The sequence below is a fragment of the Pseudonaja textilis genome, chromosome Z (assembly GCF_049901715.1).
Source record: "Pseudonaja textilis isolate UNSWEBS1 chromosome Z, rPseTex1.2, whole genome shotgun sequence".
NCBI lineage: Eukaryota > Metazoa > Chordata > Lepidosauria > Squamata > Elapidae > Pseudonaja > Pseudonaja textilis.
The window spans coordinates 112187060-112192811 of NC_142008.1; the positions used below are offsets into that span (position 1 = coordinate 112187060).

The 5752-nt window shown below is 38.6% G+C and overlaps 1 pseudogene; it reads left to right on the top strand.

Annotated features, from left to right (window-relative positions):
• The first annotated feature begins 656 nt into the window (after positions 1-656).
• On the top strand, positions 657-1599 carry LOC113451903 (olfactory receptor 10A2-like; annotated as a pseudogene).
• Positions 1600-5752: the final 4153 nt, after the last annotated feature.

Consider the following 5752-nt stretch of genomic DNA (forward strand, 5'->3'; position numbering starts at 1 on the left):
CTTGTATCTGTAATTAAATCTGTAACTTAATATTTAAATGATGTTGCATGGAATGTTATGAGAATTTTATTTTCAACTTATGTTAGCCTTTAATTGTTTTATTATAGGAGAGATGATGTGTGAAATCTATGAACATTTTGATATCCTCTTTAGAGGAAAAGGGACATTCTTTATTTAACATGAATAGATGATCATTGATGATAAGCAATAGAAACAAATGATATTTAGTGAGAAATAAGATGAACTAATTTCATCTTAAATAATTTTTCTTAGAACTGCAAACTCCCAGTTACCTGGGAGTGGTCAGAATTTCAGGGTAAATTATGAATATTATTGAATTCATTGAATTCTTACAAGGCATAGGCTCCTTGAAATAGTAAACAAACAAATAAGAGGGCCATAAATAGATTCTAAATATTAAAAATATTCACAAATCAGTTCTGAGAAATGGTTGACTAACATGATACAAATGCAAAATGCATAGGATACTAAATTAAAATTGAACTCCTGCCCTGTTTCTAAATATTTGATTAAAATTAACTACTTCTGAATAAACGTACAAAATGTATGTCAGTAGTGTGTGAAGCCTATTTGTTAATTGCAAATAATTTTTTAATTCTATATTTAACATTTCTCTTTTGTTGCCAAGTTTCAACATGGATGATACCAAGAAAACAGACAACCACTCATGTCTCACTGAAATTGTCTTGTTGGGCTTTTCAGATTTCAAGACTAGGCAAGAACTGCTGTTTTCCTTCATGCTAATATTTTACTTCATGGCCTTGAAAGGGAACAATCTTGTTTTGATCCTTATCATTGTCGGTCCCACACTTCATACCCCAATGTATTTCTTCTTCTGGAACTTGTCCTTTTTGGAAATTGGCTATATCTCATCATCAGCCCAAAGATGTTACTGAACCTATTATCAGAAAACCAGATTATATTGTTTTGGGGCTGTGGATGTCAGATGTATTTCTTCCTTCTCTTTGGTGTTACTGACTGTTGTCTTCTTTGTGTCATGGCATATGACTGTTATGTTGCCATTTGCAAACCCTTGCAATACCCATATATCATAAACTACAGAGAATGTGCTAAGTTTGCTGCTGCCTCATGGGATTGGGGTGTTTTTGTGGTTTTGTGGCTCTCTGTTTTAATCTTCACCTTTCCCTTCTATGAGTCAGATAGAATCAGCCATTTCTTCTGTGACCTTATTCCTGTTCTGAGGCTGGCATCTACCAATACCTACAAAATAGAAATGATAATTTCTTCATTAACAGTGTTAGCTGACTTGATACTCTTCCTGCTCTATTCTTACCTCCTCATCATCTCCACTATTCTCCTGATGTCAGTGGCCAAGAATAGGCACAAAGCATTTTCCACTTGTTCCTCACATCTCACTGTTGTCTGCATTTTCTATGTAACTATCATTTTTATTTACATTCGATCAAACTGGGCAAATTCTGAGGACAGTGACAGGATCATTGCTCTGCTCTATACAGTAGTGACCCCAAACCTAAACCCATCATTTATAGCTTGAGGAATAAAGAGATAAAAACAGCTTTTATGAAATCAGTAGGAAAAAAACAGCCCTTCCAGTGATAATAAATGAATTGTATCAATTCGCCTCATCAGATTATGATTGTCTAAGGTTTATGGTTAGAATAAACATTAGCAGATAACAGAGCTGGTGTTCTTCTTAATTCTGGAATAATACAGAGCTAGGAAAAGATTTATCCAAAATAAGGAAAGATTCCTGACAGGAAACTTAAGTTTATTACTCTGGTGGTATGTAAGTAAAGGATTCATTGTCTTTTTATTTTGAATGAAGACTAATAGACAGCTCTAGGAAATAGAATGAAAGGAATAAGGAGGTAATGTTGATATCATAAGGACTGTAAGAAGTTTGAGATCACACTGGTTCATTGCAAGAATAATCCATTGATATTGATATCCTTTCCCACTGAGGAACTAATAACATTGGGTGTACAAAATAATTTTAAAGAGTTATATTGGACCAGAGAAGTGAAGAAATATTTATTGTCTGCAATGAATACAAAGCCACATGTGGAGGGAAGTGAAAGATATCATGGAAAAGAATCTAAAGAGGCAGGCAGACATAAAATTAACCTTTTAATTAAATATCCTTCAATATCTTGAATGTTTAAATATTTTCTTTCATCTTGTATTCTTAAGCCAAATTTAAATATTCTTCTCCTTTAATTGCAAACATTAGTGTTTTCTGGTTCCCTCTAGCATATAACTTTCAAAGACTCATCCTATACTTTTGTTTGTAAGAAAGCAAAACAAAATATTTTCCCCCTGCGTTGGATTCTTATAATTAATTCAGAAATATAATTTCAATTCTACCTGGATCTGTTTAGTATGTTTCACTTTCCAAATTAACATTCTATCCATCCTCTTACTGTTTATTTCAAAATATTTTTTAGGACTTAAATTTACATTTAAAAGTTCTTTCACTGATTTCTACTAGGAACATGGCCAATTGGACATGCCCTGGTGAGTGCTCTCTAGGCTTGGATTTCAAAGTACTTTGTCTAATAGGACTTTCCTGGATCCAGGAGAGACTGAATTATAGATTCAGTCTAGATTGTGATCTGAAAAAAAGTTTTAGGTAAAATATCCCGTTCTGATAGTATATTATAAGATGATTTCATAATTAAATAATGACTATAAACTTTTTACTACAATATTGATTTAATACAGATCATTAGTCATGAAAATCAATATGGATTTGGGCTTACAAGAAAGTAAAATGTGAGAATTGTCTTTGATGCTATTGAATACAGTACCATAATAATAAATAAGCAACATTAAAATTTGTAGATGAAGAGAAAATCGTTGGCAATTTACATTGGGTCTTTATGTTTAAAATTCTAGAAGACATGGACTTTGAGGAGAAATTTATTTAAGGGATTAAGTGAATCTATACATCCCAGCAAGCTCAATTTAATTAATTTAACGAAACTTTGTGAGATCCAAAATGATACCAAACAAAATGGTCCTCATCTCCTTTGCTTTTTGTTTTAGTTTTGGTGGTTTTGAAAGGAGACATTAGCCCTGCCAAACTGGGAAATATATCATACGGCAGCCACCCTACTATGGATAAAGGATTGGGTGAATCTAACCAACAAAAGAACACTAATATTAGAAGGTCACGATATGCAGAAAGGATGGCATGCCTTTCTGTGGGAAACTGGGAAATCCAGGCAATCATATTTCCATAGGCATCTTATCGGGGACTCTTTATTAACTAATTGGAAAAAAGTACGTAAAAAACTTTATCTAAAAATACCGATTTGGCTATCTCCAATGGAAGCGATAGTACACCCTAATAATTTGGACATAACCAAAATGATTAAGTACGAAAATTTATTAGACCCACAAGGAAAGCTGAAAACATGACAAGAATTACAAGAGCGAGGATTTATAATTGATCAGTGGGTGTACCTTCAAATTCATAGTAGATACAAACAAGACATTAAGGAATTTGGAATCTACAATAAATTACAGACTTTAGACAAAATTTTATTAGGACCGAGTAAAAAAAAATATCTAAATTTTACAAACATTTATTAGAAACAGAACTAGAACAAGAAATTGTCAAAGGAAATATGATTGCATGGAGCAGAAACGTGGGTCGGAGCATTACCCTAGCAGAATGGGAAAAGATCTGGAACAGGAACATTAAGATCATGAAATCAGCAGCTTATAAAGGAAACTCATATAAAATGTTTTATAGATGGCACCTGCCCCCTTCGAGATTGGCGAAGATGCACCCCAACACGAGCCCCAAATGTTGGAAATGTCAAAATATAGAAGGTACCTTCTTCCACATGTGGTGGTCATGAAAGAAAACCCAGAAGTACTGGCAAAAAATTAGGCACTGGCTAGAGGAAATAACCATGGAACAAATTGAGTACAAACCAGAGTCCTTTCTTCTAGGAATTTTTGATAAACAAATATCCAAAAAATCGAAGTATATTACAATCCATATCTTAACCGCGGCCAGACTGGCATTTGCCCAGTGCTGGAAACTACCCTCTATCCCCACTGAACTTGTGGTTATTCAGAAAATTTTACAATGCGCCGAAATGGACAAACTAACCCAAGCGTTAAAAAATAAAGAATCTTCAACCTATTATAGCAATTGGAATCCTTTGTACATTTGGCTTAATCAAAGATAGATCACCTCTAAGAAAACTAAGGCCGAGGCCTCCGAAGCAGAGATAAAGAAAAGCACTGCCGACGATAGTTTGGAAGAAGAAAAGACCTTACAGACAGTCACAAAAATATGGTTTTTGTTATGTCCTGAGGACTCAAGGAGTTCTCACTCAGGTCCACTCACTTGTGTGGGCGTTATTCCCCCATTCCCATTGGTCAGTTCTCCCCAGCAGCCAGCTATAAAAGCAGGCTGCGGGGTCCAACTGACTGCTGATTGCTGCGAGCCAGTTCCAGGCTTGGCAAGCACGGTCAGCCCTTTATTTGTAAATAAAGTACTGTTGCACTCATGCTCTGGTTCAGCCTCTCATTGCTCAAACTTAACACTGGCGACGAGGATGGGATGGCTACCAGAAGCACCTTGCAACCGCTGAGTCACTAGCCACCGATCTACAGCCCAGAGAGAGCGATCGGCTGGCAACAAGGGAAACGCTGATCCGCAGCCAGAGAGAGCGGTCAGCTAGCGAAACGAGCGATCAAAAAGAGCAAACGCAGATCCGCAGCCAGAGAAAGCGGTCTGAGTCAAATAGTTAGAAGCGCCTGTAGCCGCTTGTTAGCCTCGCTACGGGGAAAGTGAAGCGCTGCGAGCCGCAGCCGCTCTGCATTTGGCGCGAAATTCAAACGGGTGTCATTTGAATTTCGAGCCAGTAGGAATCACAGCACAGCGCTGTAGAGAGTCACTAACGCCCACTTTTTTGGCGCAAATCAAGACACCTCCAACGGCTAGCAGCCAACGTGGTAACCCAGAGAGAGAGAAAGAGAGGGTAGCGAAAAACCTCTCCAGAGCTGATATCACTAGTAACTCACGAGCGCTTGTAGTCCCAGAGAGATTTCTTCCGAAGGTAGCCCAGCCGCTCCATTACCATGAGTTCCAATCCAGTATTCCCGGCGTTTAAACCAGATGAAGAGAAGTGGGAATCGTATAAGAACCGCTTTCAATCATTACATCGATGCGGTCGGCCTGTCGGATGCGGGAGAGCATCGAAAAATCCTATTTCCTAATCTACGCATGGAGCCACCGCTTTTATACCGCTGCAGCACTCGTGGCGCCGAGAGAATCAAAAACGCCCATGGTCCGAGTTGCTTGAGATCCTCACAAACCACTACGCTCCCAGGCCTTCACAAATCGCCAGGAGGTTCACGTTCCGAATGAGGAAGCAATCTAGCAAGGAGACCATCAACCAATATATGGCCGCCTCAGAACAGCAGCCCTGCACTGCGGGTTTGGAACATACCTGGAGGACATGTTCCTCGATCAATTGGTTTGTGGGGTCAAGGATCTCAACCTACAGAGGCGACTGCTAGCTAAAAAGACCTCAACCTCGCAGCAAGCGGTAGAGGAGGCCCTAGCAGCCGAGCTAGCTACGAACTCAGCCACCGAAATTCAGGGCCCAAGCGCCAAGCTAGCAGCGTTCCCAGTCCATTCCGAAGAGGTGGAAGCGGAGGAAGGCCACAACGATGAGAACGTTGTCCATCGCCTCACCAATGACAGACGGTCGCAGGTAGGGGCCAA